Source organism: Mustela lutreola, chromosome 9 (assembly GCF_030435805.1).
Source record: "Mustela lutreola isolate mMusLut2 chromosome 9, mMusLut2.pri, whole genome shotgun sequence".
NCBI classification, from domain to species: Eukaryota; Metazoa; Chordata; class Mammalia; order Carnivora; family Mustelidae; genus Mustela; species Mustela lutreola.
The window spans coordinates 66,325,893-66,350,609 of NC_081298.1; the positions used below are offsets into that span (position 1 = coordinate 66,325,893).

Sequence of the window (24,717 nt, forward strand, 5' to 3'; positions counted from 1 at the left end):
TCTTAAGGAGGGCTCATTGTCACTACCCTGAGATTATGATCTGAACCGAAACCAAGCGTCAGATACTCAACTGACTGAGCCACTCAGGCCCCCTGAAGTGTATATTACTTTTATCATTATTGAGGCGTAGGAAAAGCAATAAATGTTAATGTAAAAAAATAATAAATTGTACTCTGATAAAAATTCATATCCTTAAAACAAACAACGTCAACAACCCACAGACATTTGAATATTAAGTAAGTAGCCAAATGTTGAACGGGGCTTATGCTGTCGTGTCATTTTAGAAGGAGCCAGCACAGGGTTGGCTGTGCTCGGGTGGCTCAGTCAGTTAAGCGTCTGCCTTCTGCTCAGGTCATGATCCCCATGTCCTGGGATGGAGCCCCGAGTTGGTCTCCCTGCTCAGTGGAGAGCCTGCCTCTCCCTCTCCCTGCCACTCACCCTGCTTAAGCTCTCTCTCTCTCTCTGACAAATCAATCTTAAAAAGAGAGAGAGAGAAGGAGACATTGTCAGGGCACCTGGGTAGCTCAGTCAGTTAAGGGTCTGCCTTTGGCTCAGGTTCTGGGATCGGCTCGCTCTCTCTCTGTGTCAAATACATGAATAAAATCTTTAGAAGGAGACACTGTCAGTTCCAGGGGCCCCCAGCCATGGGAGTGTCTCCAAGCATGGAATGTTCCCTGAGAGTCAGCTTTGAATAGCAGGCGCACCTGACAGCCCCGAGCCGCCTCAGGCTGAGCTGACCGGGGGAGGGGAAGACAGACGTCTAAACTGGGTGAGAGTTTGGGTGTTTGATATTCAATCGAAGTAGACTTTTTATTATAGAACATGAGATGATTTATTAAGACTCAAGAGTAACTAGAAAGCTATGGAAACTGCTCACAATTTTGTTGGAAGAATGGGAGTGACCCAAGGCTCTTCTGAGCCTCTGCTCACGCCCTCCTGAGGTATGCATGGATTCCATGTAAGAGATGAGTACCACCGCGTCCTTGAGGGAGGCTTCTGGACTCCTGGAGCCCTGCTTCTTAGTAGCCACTGCCCAGCGCAGCCCTGGCGCGCGTTCGATGCCTGAGGTGGCCAGCAAGTGTTTGTAAGGAGAACGACAGGGGATCTTTGGGCAGCTGGGTCTGCCTGCTGCACTAGTGACATGTGGTGAAGGGCAGAGGAGCAAGAAAGCAGACCGAGAGGATGCGTGTGTGTGACAACGGCACGGAAGGACCATGGTCGTGCGCACTCGTCAGAGCCCCCAGATGGGGTCAGCCCCCGGGTACCCTATCCTGTACCAGGGCCTCCTCCTAGGGTGTTTGTTGCCTGGGGTGGAAGGTCAGCCATTCGGCTTCATGTCAATGAGCCTGGGCAGAAACTGTGTTCTATTTTGGGTTCCCCCAGCAGCTCGCACTTGCTGAAAGCTTGCCATTGGATTCATTGATTGGCAGGGCAGGGCAAAGTCTATTTGGCTCTCAAACTTGGCTGTCCATCAGAATCACCTAGAGGGCTTTTAAAGCTCTGGTGCCCCGCTTCCACCCAGGCCAGTTACGTCAGACTCTCTGGGGGTGGACCTGGGGATCTGGGACCTTTTGAAGCTCCAGCCCCCTCCCCCACCCTTCCCCACCAGAAGCCCAGGCTGGGAGGTAGAGATGTACCTGAACTCTGGCCCTTCCTGCTACCTGCCCCAGCCTAATCCTGGCTGACCCCTGAGGGCTCCACCAGAATACTGTCCTGGGGCTTAATGAGCAGGTGAGAGGGGCTGGGGCGGGTTGGCGGGGGTGGGGGGGTGGTGGTGGTGGTGGTGGAAATGCCCCGCCTCTGCGAGGCTGCTTCTGTCTGTGCCTCAGGATGTAACCATGGTCACCAGCGGCTCAGGCTGAGATTTACGAGGCAAAAATTTCTCTCTCCATAAAAATGTCCTGTGTTCCTGTCATGAAGGGTAATTGAGGCTTTTAGCCCCTGTGTCACAGTCATCTCCCATCTCCTAGTGTTCCTGGTGGCATCGCCCACGGGGAATTAAGTCATAGTCTCCGGCAGTGAGTAACAGAGACTGCAAAGTGGACCTCCAGACCCAGTGAGTCAGCCAGGACCCGGGTCCCTGGAGAACTGCTCCTCCCACCCCCGGCCCTCACTTCCCCCAGACTGTGCCCTGTGGCTTCTGCTTCCCTATCTATTAAAGGAGGTGACTGTATTTCCTTCTTGGAGGTCATGCAAGTGAAAACCTAGAGCCTGCTGGTGGTGGTTCCTTTGAGCCACTTGAGTGCTGCTTCGTCCCCACAGGCCTCACATGCTTGCACAAACTCAATTTTATCTGCAGCAGGAGCTAAGTAGGTCCCACGAGCTGAATTCCACACAGCTGTGAGCTGGGGCTGAGGCCGCCACTGTTGGGTGATTGTAGGCCCATCGCCTTTACCTGCCAGGAAGCCCTGTTCCCTCCGAGCACCCAGTCCAGTCTGAGGGCTGCTGTCGTCTTAGCAGCCACGAAGCTGCCCCTGCTTGCAGCTCCATGAATTTGGATTCTGGATTTCTCGGTCCTCGACCGACCGGGGAACTGGAGGCTGTAGAGCCCGTGTCTCCAGAGGCCCCTCCCACAATTCCACTATGTCTCTGGCCCAGCTCTGCCTCGTCAAGGTGGGCAAGAGAGTTCAGGTTTAATCTCATCATGTGTTGAGGGCATTTCGTGTGTACTTTTTGTATATTTATGGGGTGAAATAGTGTATTGTTTTTGTTTTAATTTACATTTGTTCCAGATCCAACCCCACCAATTTATTTTGTTTTCCTTCTAATCTCAACCCAGAGGCATATATAATTTGGACTAGCATGTAATGAGCTTTGCAGTTTACCAAACACGCTCACATGTAAGAGCTAATGCAGTCCTCCCATCCAGATGATGGGGCTGGCTTACTGTTCCCACTTTGGGGATACGGAAAGTGGGGCTAAAGGCATTTAAAGACCTGAGATGCAAGTGGGCTGGAATACAAATCTGATGTCCTAGCTGTGCTGTTCCAGCCACCAAAATACCTTTCCTCCTGACTTTTTTTTTAAAAAGATTTATTTATTTATTTGAGAGAGAGAGAATGCATGGGGGGAGGGAAAGAATCCCTGAGTGGACTCCTGGCTGAGCACAGAGCCCAACATGGGGTTCAATCCCAGGACTCCGAGATCATGACATGAGCTGAAATCAAGGTTCAGCCACTTAACTGACTGAACCACCCAGGCACCCCCCCCCCACTCCTGACTTTGAATATGACTCTACAAACCTACACATTTTAAATTCTTCTCTTACTTAATGCTATTTCAGGAATATGGTTACCTTTTTTAGGGTCATTCTGGTTATCATTGGAATAGCTACATAAAATAACATTTTGCTGTTAATTTACTAGTTAGCCTTGGGTTGTTGCTCACTTAGGCCATTCTGGTTTGCTGCATTAGAAGCAACGCTATTGCAACCTTTTGGGGTTAGAGCAATTTTCTTCCTCTAAATTACTTTCTTAGAGAACATTCTCAAAAGTGGGATTAAGGACTAGAGGAGCATGAACATCTTTGTGATCTTGATTCACTTTGGTATTACTGACCTCCAGAGGAACCATTTACTCATTATCCACCATCATATGCATTCATTGATTTGTTGAACCATCCATCCCTCCCTCCATCCATCCATCTGCCTGTCTGTCCATCAGTCCAACCATCCATCCATCCCTCATCCCTTCCTCCATCCATCCATTATTCCTCCATCATCCGTCTGTCAGTCCAACCATCCATCTATCCCTCCTCCCTCCTTCTCTCCATCCACCCCTCCCTCCACCCCTGCCCCACCCACCCTTCTCTCCAACCCCTCCCCCATCCATTCTTCCCTCCATCCATCCATCTATCTGTCTGTCTGTCCAACCATCCATCCATCCATCCATCCATCCACCCACCATTTCCTCTATAGGCCTTACGTATATTGCACAAGACCCAGAAAGAGTGTGTTCTTGTATACATGTGTGGATGTGGGAAACACATCCATAGGAAAGGTTCCTGTTTCTACCCTTTTCTTAGACCAGCCTTTGCTGCTGTTTTCCTGGCTCCCCCTGAGCAACATGTTCCCAGGCCCTGTCCCCCACTTGCTGCCCTCAACTGACTCCTCGTTGATGCTGGCAGTCCTGGCTCCCTCAGCTTCTCTTTGCTTATTTTGGAAGGCCTGGCCATTTAGTTACAGCCACTGGAGTCATTTGGGACCAACTGTTTCCCCAGGGCCTGACTGGTTGAGGGTCTGTGCCAGAGACAGCTGGCCTGAGTCAGGGCAGGTCAGGTCTCTAGGGGAAAGAAAGGCCAGCAGTAGCTCTGGGATGTCCTCAAAGGCAGTGTCCTCTTGTGGGAGACTTGACTGTGGGTGAGCATGGCCCAGCCTCCCCTTGGAAGGTCACAGGATGCTTCTGAGATGCTGTGCTCCCTTCTGCCAACAGCCTGTGGCCCACCAATCCCAGGCTGTGACAGTATGCAAGCGTGTGATCATGCATGTGTATGTGTGTGTTTAGGGACATGGGTGGGGACTCTTCAAGAGAAATGAAGAAAATGGATTTTGTTTTAATTTTTAAAAATCTTCTGTTTATTAAATAAGTAAAATATTACTATAGCAGAAAGTACAGATGAGCAATATAAAAAAAAAATCATCCTGATTCCACCATCTGGCAGTGCCCATGCTAACATTGGGTGTACCACTTTGTATGGGATTGGTACGGCTAAAGCATGGGGACCTGACCAGGGCAAGGATGGGATGAGGCTGGAAGGTCTGTGTCGCCAGGAGTCACGAGCAGGCAGGTCCTGGCCTTGTCCTCAGACCTCGGGTCAGGCCTGACTCTGGCCACTTCCTGGCTACATGATCCTAGGCAAGTCACCCAATTCTCTGGACTTTCACTTGCTTATCTGTCAAACGGGAACAGTAGAATCTACTTTGTGGCATTAAATGAGAAGGATCATGTCTCATGCATGGCAAGTTGGTAGAAGCTTTTGGATAGGTGTCAGACCCCCTCCAGTGAGTTTGGATTTTCTCCTGTGAAGCTATATTTTAAGCAGGGAAGAGTTTTTCTTTCTTTCTTTCTTTTTTTTTTAGAAGATTTTATTTGTTTTAGACAGAGTGAAGTGAGAATGTGTGTGTGTGTGTGTGTGTGCGCGTGCGTGTGTGTGTTTATGTATACATGACCAGGAGGAGGGGCAGACAGAGGGGGAGAGAGAGAATCTCAAGCAGACTCCCCGCTGAGCGTGGAGACTGACATGGGCTTCAGTCTCATGGCCCTGAGGTCATGACCTGAGCTGAAATCAAGAGTCAGACACTCTACTGACTGAGACACACAGATGGCCTGGGAAGAATTTATTTCTTATGACTGACTGCTGTGAAGCCATATTTTAAGCAGGGAAGGGAAAAATTGATCTCTTACGGCTGATTGACTCTTTGAAAACCATTTGCAGAATCATGGGAGGTGTGAGGGAGTCTCACTCTTACAGACTGCTGGAGAGGGGGGCAGAGTTTCAACATAGAGCAGCTGGGTATCACGCAACAGAAAACTTGAAAAACCCTTTAGTGCGGCAGTGCAGTTGTAAACATCTCATCAGGTGGAGATTATCAGTCAAGATGCATGGCCAATGGTATGCATTCCTAGTGCTGTTGTCAACATTCTTTTAACCCTGATGTGTCCTTAGGATGGGATTACTACCAATAGTGAATGTAATTTTAGATTTGGTTTTATTAGCATGAAAAAATGTTTGTAGTTTATTGTCGAATGAAAATAACAGGTCACAAGAGTGGATCTATAGCTCAATTTCATATCTGTAAAAATGTACAGGCACCACTGTGTGTAGGAAATGTTGGGAGAGATTTCTAAGACCCTCGTTCCTTGGCTTAAGACACCAGAGATTCCTGGGGCTCTGGGGTGGCTCAGTTGGTTAAGCATCAGACTCTTGATTTTGGCTCAGGTCATGATCTCAGTGTTATTGAGAAGAAGCCCTGTGTTGGGCTCTACACTGCACATAGAGTCTGCTTAAGATTCTCTCTCCCTCTCCCTCTGACCCTCTGTGAGCTTGAGTGCTCACTCTCTCTCTCTCAGAAAAATTTTTTAAAAAGGACACCATTGATTCCTTAATGGAGTTCCCTGAAGCCGGCCCCAAGGGGCGTTAGTTACTGATAGCCAAATGCTTCAGGACCAATTCAGAAACAAGCCCATCAGCCCACAGGGTTCATGTTCCTCAGAATGTTCCCTGGATCAGGAAATAGATGCTTTCCTGCCTCGGTTTCCCCAGGGTAGGGTGGGGGCAGGCATTTGAAGGAAACTGGCTGCTCTCAACACTGTAAGCCAAGGAGAATTCAGCTTCCTAGAAGCAGAAGACACCAAGGTTAAACCCCACTCTTTTCATTCACTTGAGGGAGCCAAGAGAATCAAGGTCAACACTTGCCTTGGAACATCAGCCTGGGAGTGTTTATGGAGCCCCTATTATGTGCAAAGTAGTGAGGTGTCCAAAGATAAATGAGCCACATGCCTTGCCTTTAAGGAGTGCAGTTGGGGTGGGGAGGACAAAACTGCAGTAGGAAGAGAAGGGAGGTCCCAGAGTGGGGAGGGGGTACCCTGCTTGGGGGACTTGGGAAAGGCCTCACTGAGGAGGGGACTCTGAGCTGGTTTTGTAGGGTGAGGACACAGTATGGGTAGGCACCAGGCATTGGCCCAGGGAAATAGCATGTGCGGGACAGAGGCACCAAAAGGCAGCATGTCTCAGAAAGGCTCCGCCATCTCGGCTCCTCTGGACATCTGCTTTCTACTCTCCAGCAGCCTGCTTTCTCTGCTTTCCAGACTACAGGCTGGGGAACACAGCCAGAAGCTAGGGTTCTGGTCAGGGAGCCCGTGGGACCGGAGCTGGAATCTTAGTCTCCATTCCCATTTCTTGAGTCCTGAGCCCACTCCTGGCTTTGTCAATGGTGTCGGTGGGGCAAGAGCTGAGGACGCCTGTTTGGACAAGGCTGACACCTGATGGGCAGAGGGCAATTCCCAGAAGGAGGGTGGGGGCAGTGTCGCAGGGACGGGTCCCATATCCCCCCTGTACCACTAAGGGGTGGTTCCAGAAGCCTATGCCCGTAGAGCTCACATCCCTGCTAGCTTTAAGGCACATTCTTACCCCAAATGTGTTGGGAAATTGCAATTTTCCAGGTACGTGCTGCCCTACATGCACTCAGAGGGGTTGAGGCACACACGTCCACGCAGGCACGCACACACATCCACGCAGGCACGCACACACGGATCCTCACAGACCCAGAGCAAGAGGAGAAAAGTCAACTTCTGCAGTCTGGCTCCTTCCTCCCAGGATCACCAGCACAAACAATGCACGGTGACTCATCGCCTGTGACTCACAGCGCTGCGGGGCCTGAGGTCCTGCCGGCAAAGGGCGAATGGCTCGTTATTTGTCCTTTATGTTCTCTGAGATGGAGGAGCCCCCCAGCCTGGCCTGAACCTCCAACCCAGGGGAGCCTGATGGGGAAAAGCTCCTTAATTTAGGAACTAAAGGAGCACCCTAGGGAAACCCCTCTGACCTGTGTGCGGGGCTGGCAGCAGGGGTGTTACTCCATGAAAGGATTTACGGAAGACGTATTTCAACATAGCATTCCCCACTGGGCATTCGGAACAGGGTATGATTTCCCAAAACCCAATTTCCTGGCCTCCTTTCAGGAATCTGCTGGTTGTGCAAAGTGAAGTTGGTGTGTTGAGGGTGGGGCTGGGGGGGAATATCTTGGTGTGGAGTGGAGGGACAGAAATTTCCAGAGGAAAGGAACGGCCAGAGAGGGTCCTAGACTATTGGGGCCACATCCTACGACCATCTTGGGCACAGAAGCATCGCTGGCCACTGGCGGCCCCCTTTCTCCTTGGCCCTACCCTCACTTTCCCTGTCACCTGGCCCGGGCTCATGGCCAGAGATTGAAGGAGAAGCTGCTGTGGTCCTCGCTGGCAGCCCTAGTCTCTTCAGCTGTGCCTGAGAGCCTGGCGCCAAGGGATCAGACTCCTTCCCTGCTATCAGGGTCTAGCCTACATTCACTGCGGGCCCTGTGACGTTCAAGGGTGATGGGGACATGCCGCAGGCTGGCTGTTCAGCCAGGAGCCAAGAGTCCCACATTGAAAGCCTCAGGAAGGAGGGCTTTAAATTCTTATCCTGGGGTGGAGATGCAGGGAAAAGGGGCCATTCGGGCAGCAAACTTTCATTTAGAAAAGATGTTGCTGTGTCCTAGAGCAGGCTTGCACAGTTCTGGGAGCCAGATACACAAGCGTGAGGTCAGTAGCCACCCATGGTTCTGGGAGAAGGTGTGGCTGGGTATTCGATCCCTCTGGGCCTGAGTCCAGCCCTGTGGGCACAGGGAGCCGAGCTGTGTCACCTTTTCCCGTGGCCAGATAGATAAGGAGCTTGACGGTTGCTTGATGAAGTGGGCGTGGCTGTGGTGTCGGTGCAGCGGTGGCTGGTGGTGCATACTGAGCCTGCGGCCCTGTTGGGAGAGTTAAGATCTGCTCTTGAACCCTTCTCTCTGAGGGTTTAAGTTACTGAAACAAATCAGGGTATACCAGATAGTCCTGGGACTGAGACCCAGTGGCACGGAAGGACTACGATAAATCTCTGACATAAGTCATTGAAAAGATAAAAGGAGATGAAAGTAGTGGCCTGGGTGACCAAGAGGGACAAGCACGCTCTAGATGGATGCTATGTCATGAAGGACTTTCAGAACCAGGAGATCAGGTCCAGCCTGGCACGAACCCCACAGCCTCCAGGGACTCTGGAGAAGTTGCCCTAGGAACCTTGAGGACCCACAGCCCAGCCAGCAGATTGAAGGATCAAAAGTTTTTATAATTTGAATGAAAACTTTAAGGAACCACACACTTGTTCTGTATCTCAAGCTGGTAAGTAGTGGTTCATACCACGTACCAAGTGAGACAGGCTAGAGTATGCTACAGTACCAGAAAGCTCTAAAAATCTTAGTGGTTTAAAACAATAAATAAAGTTTACAGTTCTGTAGGGACTGTGCCTACTGTCAGTCAGGGATGCCATTATTGGGAACTTTGACGGTTGTCGTGGAAAAGTGCATACTGACTTTAAAACTGTCTTGCTGGAAGTGACTCCGGTCATTTCCACTCACACAGCAAGTCACACAACTCCACCTGGATTCAGGTGGCTGGGGATGTACACCTTTTCCAAGTGTCCAGAAGGAGAGAGAGAGCCAGAGCATTTGAGAACAGCCCCAGTGACTTCCACACACAAGCAGAGGGCATGGCCCACAGCAGGTTTCTGCTATAGATTCTGTTTGCCCAGGAATTCTGAGAAGGGGGACAGCACCATGCTAGGAATCAGGGAAGTCTTCCTGGAGGAGGTGAGAACTGAGGTTTGCTCGGAAGGTAAGCTGAAGGACAGCTTACCTTCAGACCTACTGATCTAGACAGGAGGAAGAGATCAGAGGGAGCAGCCCAAAATGGCAGATTTGGAAGGAGACCCTGTCTGTTGGCCATAGGGATCCTGTACTCACATACCCTTCCAATCCTGGTCTCTCTAAGCTTTAGGACTCATGGGGAGGAGAACAAAAGAAGCGGCTGGGCTGGATGAAGCAGAGATGAAAATTTTGGTGGCTGGTGACCAAATGAGGAGAGGAGACAGGCAGAGTCCCCTGTCGTCTTGTGCTTACCTGCAGGCTGGGCCCCTGGCCCTGTGTGAGCCCTGCCACGGCCATACTCATCTCTGGGCACAGAGGAGGTGCCTGTACAGAGAGAGGGGCTCTGGTCAGATATGTGGCTGTGCTCTCTGTTCCTCCTTCAGCCAGTGGACCCCAGACCCCCACAGTCGGGTCTTCCCTAGAACCAAATAAAGGGCCTTATTTGAGAGAAAGGGCCTCAGAGGGGGAAATGAGTCCAAGGTCACTCTGCCCATCAGTCACCCAGAAAAAGCAGTGGCTGAGGCACACTCGTGTCATTCTGCTTCATTCCATAGTGGGTGGCATGAGGCATCTGGAGAAGGGAAGACAGGGCCTTGCTGGGAGGTGTTCTGGTCTGGAGAAGGTGTGGCCCTTACCTTTGAGGCAGCCGCAGGCAACGCCTTGGGGCCGCTCTTGTCTGAAATGAGGGGGGCTCCACTCTGTTTCCCATCCTTCATAGCCATTAACTAACGTGGACACTAGGAAACCTAGGTGGGTAGAGAAGTCTGAGACTTCATTTGACTCCCAAGTGGGGCCACTCACAAGTAGAGTCTTCAGCCTGGCCTATCTCTAATGCCAAGTTGTTGCAAGGAATAAACGAGCCCTTTGATAAAAAAGGGCTAAGTCACATGATCAATATTAATTATAGATAATTTCTTTTCTGGACAGACAGAGATCACAAGTAGGCAGAGAGGCAGGCAGAGAGAGAGGCGGAAGCAGGCTCCCCGCTGAGCAGAGAGACCGATGTGGGGCTCGATCCCAGGACTCTGGAATCATGACCCAAGCTGAAGGCAGAGGCTTAACCCATTGAGCCACCCAGGTACCCCAATTATAGATAATTTGAAAACCAGGGCCTATCTACAGGTCAAGGCCTATCTGAGGTCAAGCCCCCAGGAGTGGTCTCAAGACTAGACCCGTCCCTCCCTTAGGCATGGTCACCTAGGACCAATACCCTGGGGGCAGGTAGTCTCCTGCAGGGCCAGCTTCCGAGGAGTGAGGAATGAAGGAAGGGTAGCAGGCTCCTGGGCTGAGGGAGGGTGGGCAGGGTGGGGATGGATGGGAGCCCGGGGAATCGGGAAAGAGGAATAGGCCAGAACACCTCCTGGGGCAAAGCTGATGGAGGGGACTCAGTACTATGTCCTGGGGTAGGAAGCAAGAGAACAAATTTATGATATTGGTGGTACAAATCCTATATACTGACCGATAAGGACCATGGTGGGAGATTGAACTTGCAGTGGAGAAGGACAGCAGAGGGGAAAAATGGAGAACATGGCAGCCCCAGCAGAAGACTGGCCACATTAGCCTCAGACCAGGGGTGTCCCTGTCCCTCTGTCCAGAGGCAAGCTCACAGTTCTCTGAGGAACTATGGGGTGGTGATGGCCAAGGCAGGGCTGGAGCAGGAGAGGGCTTGGCCTGGGGAACAGAGACCAGGCTCCAAGGATTGGGCAGCGGACCAGACACAAGGGCCAGGTCTCGGCACCCCCCACCCCTGGAACTGCATGTTTACAGCAAAAAGGTATTTGACTCTCCCTCAGATGGGTGCCTATGTCCACAAGACTATCCCCTACCTTATCTTGTCCAGTCAGTATCAGACACCCCCTGGGCTGTGAGCAGGGCAGGCTGGCTTTGCGTCTGAAGGGAAGGGGGATGGTCTTCGCCCCTTTTCCCTGCACAGACCCCCTGGTGGGCCAAAGGGCAGGACCACCTGCCCAGGCTTCGTAAGGAAACCTAGTGCACCCAATGACGATAATGGCTGCTCACTATTATCTAGCGCTCAACTCTGCTCCCAGGTCTCTTCTGCTGCAAGTCCTCACCACAGCCTTGCTGTGAGCACCCCCATTACCCATATGGGGAGACAGGCATGGACAGGTGGCAGTACTTGCCAGAGGTCACAGGGCAGGAGGGCATAGCTAGACTCACCGTCCAGCTCTCTCGGGCCTGCTCCAGTCCCAGCAGGAGCTGATCTCCTTGTAGTGACAAGTCCTTAACTCCCAGCAGATGCTGGCGCTGTGAGGGCTCCTGACCCAGGAGGGGAGAGGCCGGCTGGGCAGAGGGGTCGCAGAGGTCTGACAGGTCCAAGGGCAGAAATGAGGGTTAGGGGGTAAGAGGGAGGGAGGAGCTGGGGCTGAGGAGCAAGGTGAAATCGACAGCAAATGCAGACCCCATTTGGCATATAAGCAAATAAAAGTGAGCCTCAGTGGGCAGAAGCCATGTCATGGAGACAGCCCTGCTTTGGATGTTTGTGTTTTAAACAACTTGCTCAAACACCCTGAGCCAGGCCAGGGGAGGGTGTGTTCTGGGCTACTCCTGACAGACTCCTTCTTGGGCCCTTAACGGCCTATGACGTCAGAGAGGTCTGAACACACTGTAAGTTCCAAAGAAGAAAAAAAAAAAAAAACCCACCTAGCATACTGGAATGGGGGACGCTGAGGGGGGAAGGGCAGGAACCCCTCAAACTCAGGTAGGTGCTGCCTTCAGAAAAGCCTCAGGGGGGCTTCTGGGATGCTATTCTAGGCCCATAGCAGACTTTGCCCAGGAGGCTAGAGAGGTGGGCCAGGACACTACTTCTGTGATTTCTGCTCCTGCTGCCTCTCTCTCCTGAATGGCTGCTGATCCCACACCTTCCTCTCCATTCCTACCATCACAACTGTCATCCAGCCCTTCTTGCTTCTTCCTTGGGCTATTGCAATAGCTCCCAGTAGCACACATTGCCCCCAATCTGTCCTCCACACTACAGGATAGATATGAAGATCTGTTTCTTCTGAGGAACAGATCTTTATATCATGTTCTCCTATCTCCCACCCTTCAGTAGCTCCCTACAGCTCTCAGGACAAAGCATAAGCTCCTTAGGCTGTTCACTAGGCCTTCATGTTTTGCCCTCACTTAGCTTCAGCCTCACGACAGGTATCCCTCTTTACTTTATATTCATTCCATTTCAAAACCTGAAGTTTTCCCTGCACCATGCTCTTTTATACTTCTATGCCTTTGCATATTCTATATCCTCTGCCTCCAGATTTGGTTTTTGTTTCTGTGTTTTTTTTTTTTTTTTTTTTTTTCATTTTGGTTTGCCTATTGAGCTCCTACTCATCCTTCAAAACCCAGTGTAGAGCCATCTCCTCTCTGAAACTTTCCCTGGCCTCCTTGACCCAGGAAAATGTTTTCTTCCCTGACCTGCTCTCTTACCCTTACCTTGGTGAGGTTTTCTTATCTGTCTTCCCTACTAGACTAAGAATTCCTGGAAGGGAAGTTCCTTGAGTTCAGTGATGCTCAGCACAGAACCAGGTACATGGCATGGCCCAGAAAATGTTTAGTGAGTTGAATTTAATTCAGAGGCAGAAGGAGATTCAGCTCCTATTAGGGAGTCACAGGCCTCTCCTCAGGAAGGTCTGCCTGTCCGAGGGAGAAAGGCTGCCCTTTCTTGCCATGATAGCGTGGAGGACACTCAAATATAAATCAGTGCAGGAACACACATCAGGTATTAATGTGGCATCAACTCGTTCCAAAGTGGAATTCTAGAACCTTGAAGTTGAAAGGGACCCTGAGATCCAATGTTCTTGTTTTTATGCAAGGAAACTGAGGTCCCAAGCAGCTCATACCCCCCCCCCCACAACTTATCCATGTCGTGAGTGACTCAGGTGGGACAAGAAGACAGGTCCCCGCAATCACAGTTTGGGGACTGCACCACTTGGGAAGTCAGCCCCTCTGAGGTGTCACCTGGGGTTCAGCCTCTGTCCCTCACCTCCAGGTGCTCATCTGCACAAGTGGAGTCAGGGTGGGCTTCCGGTGAGGCCCCCACATGGTCTGCCCGCACCAAGGCCCTGCAGTTCAGATTAAGGAAGTTTCTCCGAGGCAAGGAGCCAGTTTTTATCATAGGAACTGCGGTTTCCTGAGAACACTGTGTTCCCGGAGGCCTCCCCTCCTCTCTGCAGAGCCCCATCCACCCCCACACCCTCTCCACGCAGGCACCCATTTTTGAAGTTCTGGCCTCTGCTCCCCATCCTCCATCCCCAGCCACAACCTGCCTAGGCTCTCACATCCTCACCCCAAAGACCAAAAGTCTGAAGTCATGCTCTGATCTTCCGTGTGACACGCAGGCAGTTGGTCAGAGTGGCCTTGTGGTGAGAACTGGTGTTCTAGGCAGGAAAGGGTCTCATCTAAGTCCAGGTGCATGTGAGCTCCATCGGGCACAAGACACATTCTCCCTCTGCACCTCTCCAAGGCAGCAGCTCCCCCTCCCCTGCCGCATCCTCTGTCCTCCAGCCTCCAGTTCTCGTGCCTTGTCCCCCTGCCGAGTTGAGTGGAGTTAAGTTGCTGTTGGGGTTGGGAACCACACGTCAGGACTGCTTTTCAGCTGCAAACTCCCAAGGGCCAAAGACACAATCTTTTATCTCCAGAGGCTCAAGGGCACAGCCGGCCCTCCCTTTTCTCTTCCTTTTTCTTCTTTTTGCAGTATAGCTCCCACCACCTGCTCTGGATGGCACGGCGAGATGAGAGGGCCGTAAGATGGGTGTCAGACCAGAGGACCCTGAAGGCATTTAATCATTCCCAACCTCCAGGCTGCTCACAGAAAAAGATGAAGGGAAGTAATAGGGATAGTTTGTCACTGGTTGGAGCTTTGACCTCAGAGTTAGGCAGCAACACTTAATGACCTTTTTCCTTAGGGAGTCAGGCCCCAGAGCCTTGGCCCCAAGAGCCCCTTCCCCCTAATGCCACAGAAGCCAGCACAGAAGCAGTGGGGGCCAGCGGGTGGGCCTTCCTGGAACAGAGGCAGGCTCACCTTGTCTGACTGCAGCACGTGGGGCTGAGGGAAGAAGGTGGGAGAAAGAGCTGTCTAGGGCTACTTGCAACAAGGGGGGTGAGGGTGCACACAGAGAAACATCTGTTTGAAGGGAGAGTTATCCATGGGCCTTTCCTCTTTGGGCTAAGCTCTGAGCTCAGCACTGCTTTGTGTTGGCCTGCAAGGGGCCCGGCCCCAGGGCATGAGGTCTTTAAATAGGCACAGTGACCCCAACCCACTAGCACATTGGCCCAAATGACATCCTTGAACTGGCTTAGGAGGGCAGTGGGAGGGGACAGAGAGAACATTCTCCCCGCTGGAGCCAAGGGCCACACCTGTACCTCTCCCCAAGCCCTAACGTGCCTACCTGGCTTTTTTTGTGGGGGGGGGGGGGCTTGCTTTTTATTGTTTTGTTTATTTGACTGTTTCCATGAAGGCCCTGGAGGCCATTTTCTTTTTACCAAGTTGTCTAGGCTCATTGTGGAGAATCAGGTGGCAGATGGGGGCGGTCTAGAGGGTTCTTCAGTGCCTGCCTTCTTAGAGGAGGCCCAGGATGCCTGGTGACCTTAGAACTGTGGCATTGTATCCTAACTGAGTGATGTTCTTTCCCCACATCTCACATTTCTTCAATTTCTCTAAATCCCCTCTCCCCGCCAAATATATACATATATTACTCAGATAAAATGGAGTTGCAAGGCAGTTGGTGTCGTGGAAAAGTGGCAACTCTGGGCTGCAATTTCTGTGTTCTCACTTCCCAACTACAAGAGCTTAGACAAGTTCCTAGCTCTGTGGGCCTGGGTTTGCTCATTTGCAAGACAGGGGCCTTGTCTTCCCAGGTGGCTGTGATGCTATGTGGGGACCACCTGGGCTGTGCCCGGCAGCATTACATGTTCAGCGAGAGGTAACGGTTACTCTAGATTAGAAAATAAATGCAAATAATAGTAATAATGAAAACTGACAGGTAAAGAACAGTCAGACACCAAACCAAGGATTTATATCTAATCCTACTCAATCTAAGAGTAGCTCTGTAGGGTAGGGACTATCATTAGCCCCAGTTTTACAGAAGGAACCTGGGACACAGTGAGGCAAGTAACTTGTTCAAGAAGTAGAGTCAGGATTCAACCCAGAGACCCTGACTCCAGAGTGGTTATTTTAGGAAGGGGCGGTGAGAAGGGGGGGAAGTGAAGCTTTGGCCCAGAGGTTGGTCTGCTCTTAAATATGGGAACCCTTTGGAGCATTTGGTAAAGATCTCATTGGGAAGGTTGGCTTGGCTAGGCTGCAAGACAGGGTTTCCTGATTCATCCCACATGGATGCTGGGTAGAGAGAGGAGCCTATCCTATCTTTCAGAGTTTCTGTTGAAAGAGATCATTTAGCTGCTCATCCAACTCGGATGCGTCCCAGGCAGCCCAGACCCAGCCAGTTGCGGGCGGGGGTGGCAGGGGGAAGCAGTGGGCAGGGCCCCATATCTCTGAGCGTGAGGACCCGAGAGGGGCTGAGATGGCAGCCGTGCTGACTTGCAAAAGCTATCTGTTGGCATGCAGATGGAGTGAAGGAGAGCTTGTAATTGTAGCCATAAATCAAATGTGGACAGGGAAAAAAACCGTCAGACTTTTTGCAGTTATTTTGTACAGAAGAGGTGGAAAAACACAGCTGTGGTGTGAGAGCTGGGCTGGCTGGATGTTGCCAGAGGTGGGACTTGCGGGTTCGCCACGGACTGCGGTGGGTGGGTTGGTGGGGGGGAGGTCCCTGGTCTCAGAAAGCTATTGCAATGGCCCTCGCTTTCAGGATGACAAAATAGACTGTTCGCGGAGAAGGTAGGCCCTTCCTCGCGGGGGCTATCCTGGAGGATACCTGAACAAGCCCAGCGTATCTTTAGCACTTTGCTTGCCTCTTTGTGGGTTTTGAGTTCGGGCTTTGCCACATAGAGCCCTGTGCCCTTTGGCAAGCCCCTAAAAGGTAAAGGGCTATATGCGTCTGCTGCCTGCCATCTGCTAGCTCCTGGGGTTGGCCTTCTCAGCTGGAATGTAGCTTCTTCCTCACTAATACCCCTGATTTAGTTCAAGCGTTCACTCCCTGCCCCCCTCCTCACCCCTCCACCCCCCAGCCTCCTGCTTCAGCCAGGCTGGGCCCATCCTTAGCTTCAGGAAGTGGTTCCCAACTGACTTCAGCCAATCCTGGCTGTCCCATTTGTTTTGCTTGTGATGGGCTTAGGCATGCACATGTAACCCAGTCCTCGCCAATGAGATATAAGGGCAGTCTGCTGGGGGTGCTCCAGGGGATTCCTTATTCTCTCCTACTCTTAGGAGAAGATGGTCTCTTACACTTTTTGATATTGTGCTCACAGCCACCGTGAGCATCTGCTCCCAGAGGCTGGCAGCGGGGATGAGGAGAGCAGAGCCGAGAGGTGGAAAGAACATGGGGCCTTGAGCCGCTGTGTTAACCATTGCTGGGGGCTGACTACCTTGTGATTTCCTGTTGTTGTCTAAGCCATTTCGAGTTGGGTTTTCTGTTAAGGGCAGTTGCATGTCCCTACCAGTTCTTGCTTCATGGAAAAATAGGTAGGTTCTGGAAATGTGTTCTTTTCCCCAAGTTAGAGGGTCCAGAGCTAGATTGCTTGGTCTCAGGGGTGTCATTCTCTTTTAGCTTTCCAGATAAGAGGGCACCCCCTCCCTCAGAGGCAAACACGTCCCCAGGGTGGGTTCAAATAACAGCTACTGTGGCCCTCCAACATTCAGGCCTTCTCTTGGGGTAGGGCTCATCATGGCAAGTGTGTTCTCTCAGGCAGACACACAACGATCTTAGAGTGCCTGTCCACTAAATGTCCCTCGTGGCTGTATTACGGGTGCCTGGCTTCGGTATGAGCTATTAATTGGAATGAGATATTTTACATGTGATGTGACTTATCAAGCAACCACTGTCTAGTTCGGCCTCGGAATGTCTTGTGCAAGTTGGAGACTAGGAACTCCACGATGCCTGCGAAAGATCTCTGGCTTTCTAGTAAGGGATCCTGGAGAATCTGCTCCATCTGGGAGCCTCCCACCCCAGCTCTTTGCCTGGGGGAGCTTATTAAAGCAGGACTGTCAGTTCCCTTGGTCCAGAGAGAAAGATTAAAGACCTACATCCCCCCCCTCCCTCTACCCCCACCCCACCTGCCTCCAAATCAGACAGCTGGACCACTAAGATGCTTGTCCCTTTCTGAGATGCTAGGGGACCAGGCAGAGGTCAGGGTGGAGACCGTTTCTGCTGGAGAAGACTCCCAGCCTGTGACCTGTATTTGACTAAAGGACCCTAACCAAGTAGGCCTCTGCTTGGTGTCCTGGGAGTCAAGTGCTCAAATCAAACAACCCCAGAGAGGACGCGTGAGATTGGACATGGACTGTCCCTGCTCTTACTCACATAACTGTCCCTGCTGTGGGGCTCTGTAAGGCCCAAGTTGAATCCATGAGTGGATCCTCAGTGGGAGGGCAGGGCAGCAGGAGTCCTGAGCCTAGCTGAGTCACAGTGAGAGCAGGATGATCTGCTCTCTCCAGGGACAACCTCAGCAGCTTGGGGCCAGAGGTGGACATCAGCCAAGAGAAGGCAGGGAGTACCTTGGGACTTTGTGTGCTCTGTCCTGCTATCCTCACTTCCTTGCTCATGGGGATGGAGCTTGTTCTCTTGGAGGCAGTGAGTGCCTTCCGTCCTATCCTCAGTTAGGAGGAAACAGAGACCGGTGACTCATAACAGCCTTGGGTTCAAATCCTGGCTGTGCCATTACTATTTGTGTGACTGTGTACTAGTTCTGTGACCACTGTGTCCTGCTGTCCTCAAGCACACAGTGGGGAAAAGCACAGCCTCCCTCTCACGGAGGGGTCAGGCATGTCACTTATGAGAGTCGGCATAGGGAGAGCACTCAGATCGGGCCATGGTAGGTGGCTAAAAGATGTGAGCTGCTATCATGACCTTGAGTCAGCCAGCAAGCGAGGCGGCCAACTGGGTTCTCTCCCAGAGTTGTTATCTAATCATAATCCCCCGTTGGTCGGACATGCTGGTACACCACAGTTCTGAACACAGCCCGGATTCTCCTTCAGCCCATGATTGACCCGGTCCTTTGTTACCGGTTCCATTTGGCCAATCGCCAGCAAGTAAGGGAGCTCTGGGATCAGCTGCATGGGTCAGCATGTGTAAGGGGGACAGGTGGGTTTTCAGACCCCTTCATCTAGGCCAGCTGGAGGTCTCTATGAGTCACGATGAGGACAATCAGGACCACCTAATCTAAAAAACCGAGGATTAGAGGACCTGTGGCTGAGCTAGAGAAGGGCCAGCAAGGAGGGCTGGCCAGGAAGCGATCCTGGCATGCAGGCTTGAGGGCTCTGGTCACAGAAGGCGGAAGGGCTGAGGTGGGCAGCCAGTAGCCTGGCCTGAATCACCCACTCGGGAGGTTGCCCATGGTGCTCATGGGACTCGGGTAGAACCCTGGGCAAAGCCATGAATGACAGCTCCCCAGGACTTTGGGGGCTGAAGCGAGGGGTTGAGGGGCATTCAGGATGGCTCCCCTAGATGCTTTTGCTCCTCTCTGAGCTGTGTTCTGAGCATGTCCCATGTGGAGATGGAGTCCAGGGCTGAGGGAATGACCTGTCATATGCAAGTAGGTGGCTGGCCCACACTAGAGACCTGGACACCTCTCTTCCGGTGATGCCCAAAACATTTGGGCAGGAGTGTTGGTGCCTGGGTGGCTCCGTCAGTTTAAGTGTCCAATTCTTGATCTCAGCTCAGGTCTTGATCTCAGGGTCATGAGTTTAAGACCTGTGCTAGGCTCCACGCTCAACATGGAGCCTACCTAAAATAAAAAATATTTCAAAAAAAAATATTTCAAGGGGGATGTCTGCCCTCATCCACCACACTTCTGCCCCGAGGCCTCCCTCCCGCTCCCCTACAGCTGTTCCCCAAACTGGATTAAGTGGTTTCTTCCGAAAAGTCTGCCTCTAGATGGTCTCTTTTTGAGTCTGAAAACAATCTGACCATAAAGAAAAGTTTGAAAAAAAATCAGCCATGTAATTGCCAAACATTGTTATTTTTCCTATTTTTCCAGTCTTGGCCCAAGTGTTGGCCTGTTTTCACCCCACCATCCTGTGTCCTACTTGTAAACCTGGCACCAGAAGCTTCAGTTACCCATTCTTATGATACATTAAATTGGCTCAAGGTTTTTTCCCAGTATGTGGTTCCCTATCTGCCCCTCTAGGTCTACTCTCCACTGTTCCCAGCCTGCTTTGACCTTGGTTGGAGGGGCACACCTCTAGGGTCTTTTGTGTATTTAAATTTCAGTTCCCTCTTAATCACCTCTCTAAAAGACCTGTCCCCCACTATAGTCACATTCTGAGGTACTGGGCATTAGGGCTGAACAATTCAGCCCATGGTGTCTTTTTCCTGCCCCTTCCCTGTGGGGTCACTGGGGCCTGGCTGCGCCCTCTGCAGAAGGTCACAGCTCTTGTCCGTCTTTTCAGACAGCCCCCAGCTGGTTCTCTCCAGTCCCCCTCAGGCCTAGGGGAGCAAACAGTGCAGGGCTGTTACCAGCCCTTGGGGTGTGCCCACGCACACACCCTGCCCTCACCTTTGTAAATGGTCCTTTTATTTCTCTCTCTCCTGTTATCCTTGTGGATCATGCCATCTGTCTCCTGCTGGGACCCTGCTGGTTATACCAGAGACAGTGGCAGACTCAACAGAGCTCCCAGCAGCGCTGAGGATTTCTGGGGGTGCCCCCCAGCTTCAGCTCACCAGTTTACTGTCTTTCCTTGGTGTTGGGAAATGTTGTCTTGGTCACACATTAGAGACAAGAGAGGAGAGATGGAGATAATCTTTCCTTTGCAGTAGAGCCAATAAATGCCCCACAGAGAACCTTACAGACCCCCGAAGACTCCCCCATGGCCCTTCCTCCCCACAGATATGCACTGAGTGTCTGAATGTTCCATTTGGAAGCTTCTCCCCCCTCCAGCTGCCAGCCCTAACTCTCAAATTACGGTTCTTTCTTTTGTATTATCCAATTCAGTGGCCTCTGCCACACTTTCAACCCATCCAGGCCATTCCCTGGGGGCTCCACATTTCACACCTAAGACACCCTCCTGGTACTGGGCCAGCTGTAGGTGGTCCCTGAAGACTCTGCCACCATCTGTAAACTACCAGTTCCCTCTTCTGCATTACAGCCTCTTTCCACTTAATACTGTAGAAGGACACGCTTCCCGTGTGTCATGCACACTCATGCTGTCCCAGAGAGGTGGCATCTCCGACCGCCCCCCTGTGTTGGGCATCTATGACATCTATGCTTCATTAAACAATCTGTAGACCCAGTACCTTCCTTCTTCATTCTCTTAGTCGCAGGGATGTGGAAGTGATCTAGGACCGCGTTTTCACCCCCTTGCCACACAGAAAGCTTTGACTTCCCCTGCGTTATCCTGCTGGTGGTGGTTAGTGGTGCTGATCCTGGGCCTGCGGTTCTCAGGACCACCACTGAGAGGGACTCACAAAGACCACAAAAGCCATCGGCCTTGGAGATCATGTGAAAGGGAACATTTGGCAAGGCCAGTGAATGTCGAACCCATGCTGAAGGAATTAGGATGGGAAGAGCTTTGCCACCAAGATTTTAATAGCTGCTGCTGGCTCTACAGACCTCTTTCCAATCCTGCCACCTGCATAACCAGCCAATGAGAACAGTTGCTTTTTCTATGGAGCCTAACAATCGCAGACTTTCCCAAAGTCTAGGCCGTGGAACACTGGTCACATGGCATCCTCTGAGAAAAGAATGTTGAGTGGTTAAGAAGGTTTGGAAAACACTCCACTTCTAATGTATTTGGTAAAGCCTCAGAATCAGGCAATAATAGAAAACACATTCATTTTTAAAACCCATTATTTTCCAAAGTTATTAGACCTTTTCTTTCTTTCTTTCTTTCTTTCTTTCTTTCTTTCTTTCTTTCTTTCTTTTTTCTTTCTTTAACATAATACCATTTAACATCTCACAAAACTTGAGGTTCATGGCACAGACTTTAGGAAACATTGCCCAAAGAAACATTACTGCAAGTCTCTCCTGAATTAAGACAAAAGGTAGAATTATCAAAGATGGTCAGCTTTATAATCCTGTGAAAATTGCGGATACAAACATGACCCCTAACCAGAGTGCGGGATGAGGTCATCTTTTGGTTGGGCTAACCAGGGGCAGTCCCGGGGTATACTGAGTAGCTACAGAAGAAAGTACGAATTAGGTCAGGGAAGGTTTGGGGAAGGTCTGGAGTCATAGGGAGCAGTATCACAAACCTAAGAAGTTAGGGATATTTGGGACATATTGTGAATCTTTTGAAGGAAAATCAACATAGAAAAATCCTACTCTGTTCCTGACTGTTTTTAACTACTCTTTTGAGACTGGGTTCTGAGCTGGGGCACGGGGGTTCTGTTCTTAGACTTCCCAGCTACCGAGCCTGGTTCTGTTGAGGCAGGACAGGGACGGCTGGAGGGCAGGCATCTGGGCTCAGGCCCACCTTCCCATCATCCTCTTTAGGGGATCCTAACTCTGGGTCCTAACTTTGGCATTTTAGTGCCATTTAGCCTTGCCTGAGGTGGTTTGCCTAGGGTCTCATCAACTGTGACCTTACCTCCTCCCACCCCCATGCCCTAAGGCAGTCCAGCCTGCCCCCAAGATCAGCGTGGACCCCAGGAAGGAGAGAGACTGCTGGGAGTGCTGGCCCAGGAGCCAAGGAGTTCTCCACAGACCCTGGCCTGGAACTGCAGCAAGCCGGGTGTTGTCTGCTTGCCAAGACGGACAAAACTGCCCCAGAGAGATGGGGAGAAAAGGGAGAGGAGTAGGTGAGATCTTCCATGCGAAGAGAAAGGGTCCAAAAGGTCATTTGTCGTGTGGCTGGTCTGGCCGTCCCTCTCTGCACTTCCAGCCAGACCCAGGGCACAAAGTGGGCCCTTCTCAGGCCCTAAAGTGGAGGGTTGCCAAGACCATGTGGCTTTGGGGAGGGGCGGGGACAGGAGCGCTGTACCCTCAGAGCTGCCGGTGATACTGAAAGAACCCCATCAGAACAATAAATTTGATGGCAGAAATGAGAACAACATGGACAATGAGGCCAACAGCAGCAACAGAGATGATAATAGTTCATCCCTTATTCATGGAACTAGTATTCACTGAGCCCCCGAGTGAATTCACTCCGTCTTACTGTTCACTGAGGGGACATTTGGGTGTGTGAGCTGGAGTCTGGATGGAGGCAGGGGCAGGGTATGGTGGCGGGTGGGGGCAGGCCTGTGGGGTAGGGCCCATGTGCATCAGGGAGAAGGAGGAAAAGGCTGGGGGAAGGCCGGGCGTGACTCTTAGTGACAGCATGAGGCCTGTGACTTTCTCCTGTGGCTGAGGGAGCCACTGGTGGTCCGGAAGGACTATGCTGGCAGAGGGGCGCTGGTACAGGCCTGTGATGGGATGGGAGAGAGGCTTGGCCTGGGGGCATCTGAGCTTCCGCAGGGCTGCCTTAGGAGAGTCTTCTGCCCTGTTCTCTGTGACGCCCACCCGTCAGCTCTTTGGAGCTGCCAATCTTCCCTTCAGGGAATTGGTGTCTTTTGGGCTTTTTGCAGCCCAGCCAAGAAGGGGAAACTCTCAGGCTTTCTGGAGAATCACATCTGACTGAACCCGGAATTCGAGGGAGTGGCTAACAAGCCTCTGGGAATCAGGGAGGCACCAACGACTGGAATCATCCACCTGGTGTAAAATAGCGCCAGCCCCTCCAACCAGCAGGGCTTCCTCATTGGCTGCACATTGGAATCACCTGGGACACCTAAAGAAATACTGATCTGTGGGCCACAGAGGTTCTGATTTAGTTGGTCTAGGGCGTGACTGGGCATTAGGACTTTAAAGCTCCCAGAGAGTTCTAGTGTGTGACCAGAGCTGGGGACCACTGCCCTGCAGCATTCGGAGGCTTTTTAGTCAGCAGTGACCCTGAAGCCACAGGCCTCCCCAAATCCAAGTCCTGCCTAGACACCCAGGGGTGGGCTCTCCCTAGGGTGACTGTAACACTAGCTTTCTTGAAGTGCCCTGAGGTCCTGAGAGGAGACTTCCTGATTCTCAGTGGAACCTGGTGAGGCCTGACACCAAGAGGGCCCTGTCCCCAGCACCTGTCTCTTTCTGTCCCTCGAAGCTACTCTTTCCTGCCCTGAGGCAGGAGCCCCACCCCAATCTGCCAAATTTTTTTTGAGAACCACTCAAGATAAAAATTTTCAAGATCATCTAAGAAGACGTGTGTAACCCACTGGAAATTTCAGGGCAGTGAGTCATTGTGCTCCTGAGCCCCTCGGATTCTTATGTAAGGTTGAATCACTTTTTGTGAAGTCTGTGCATAGCAGAAAAAAAATGGAAGGCTCTCAAGATGTGTGTGTGTGTGTGAGAGAGAGAGAGAGAGAAACAGAGGAAGTGAGAGATAGAGAGAGAGAGAACCAGAGAGCAAAAGAGCCGTGGCATCTGTAGCTTTCAGACACTGGTGGTAACCCTGAATTAACTTCAGAGGTTCCTCCTCCCCTCTCCTTGTTCTCCACTCCCTGTACTCCATTTTCCATCCAAATTTTACCCCTTCATAGAAGTGACTTATTTATTCCAGAGCACAGCTACTTGGGCTCAGGCACAGCTTGTCCCCGGATCCCCAGGACAGGGAGGGTACTGTGGGTGGGATGCCTCTGTTCCGCGCATCCTGGCTGGGGGCCGCACCCCTACTGTGTGCAGGCCCCAGAGCCCAAGAGGTGGGTAGGACATGCCTGGGCCCGGTTCTGGGTCTAGGTCCTTTATTTGTGGATTGCTCAGAAAAACACGGAGGCTGTGGAACAGGATCTAAGAGAATAAAGAATTGCAGGCACTTCAAGGGAAGTGAGGGAGCCCATTCCCTGGGGAATAAGTTTGCTTTTTGAGAGTTTGACCACAAAACTGACACGCAGATGTGGAGCAGACAGAAGCAAAGTCATTGTAAAAAAGAGAGAATGGGCCTAGGCCGGCAAGACCGATCTGGATGTAAAGAGAAAGAGGACACCGTGAGGGTGTCTAAGAGCCAGGCCCCAGAACACGGACACACCTGGTTCCCACTGCCTCACAGAGGGAAAGGGAATCTGGCTGCATCCTCCCAGTGACCGGCATGCCTGCTGGATGCGGGGCTGCCGAGGCCTCACACTGGTGCTGTCTGAGATTTCCAACCCATCCCCAGGAAGGACAGGCCCTGGCTTTGAGTCCAGGCTTTCCGGGACTGGCTCACACAAGAAGTGTGC

The 24,717-nt window shown here is 51.6% G+C and overlaps 1 long non-coding RNA gene across 1 annotated transcript in view; it reads left to right on the top strand.

Annotated features, from left to right (window-relative positions):
• Positions 1–1,437: 1,437 nt before the first annotated feature.
• Positions 1,438–24,717, top strand: part of LOC131808508 (uncharacterized) — a 31,713-nt gene continuing 8,433 nt past the window's right edge. Inside the window, exon 1 of the long non-coding RNA XR_009344803.1 lies at positions 1,438–1,731. This is a non-coding gene — a long non-coding RNA (uncharacterized LOC131808508). The remainder of the gene's footprint in view (positions 1,732–24,717) is intronic.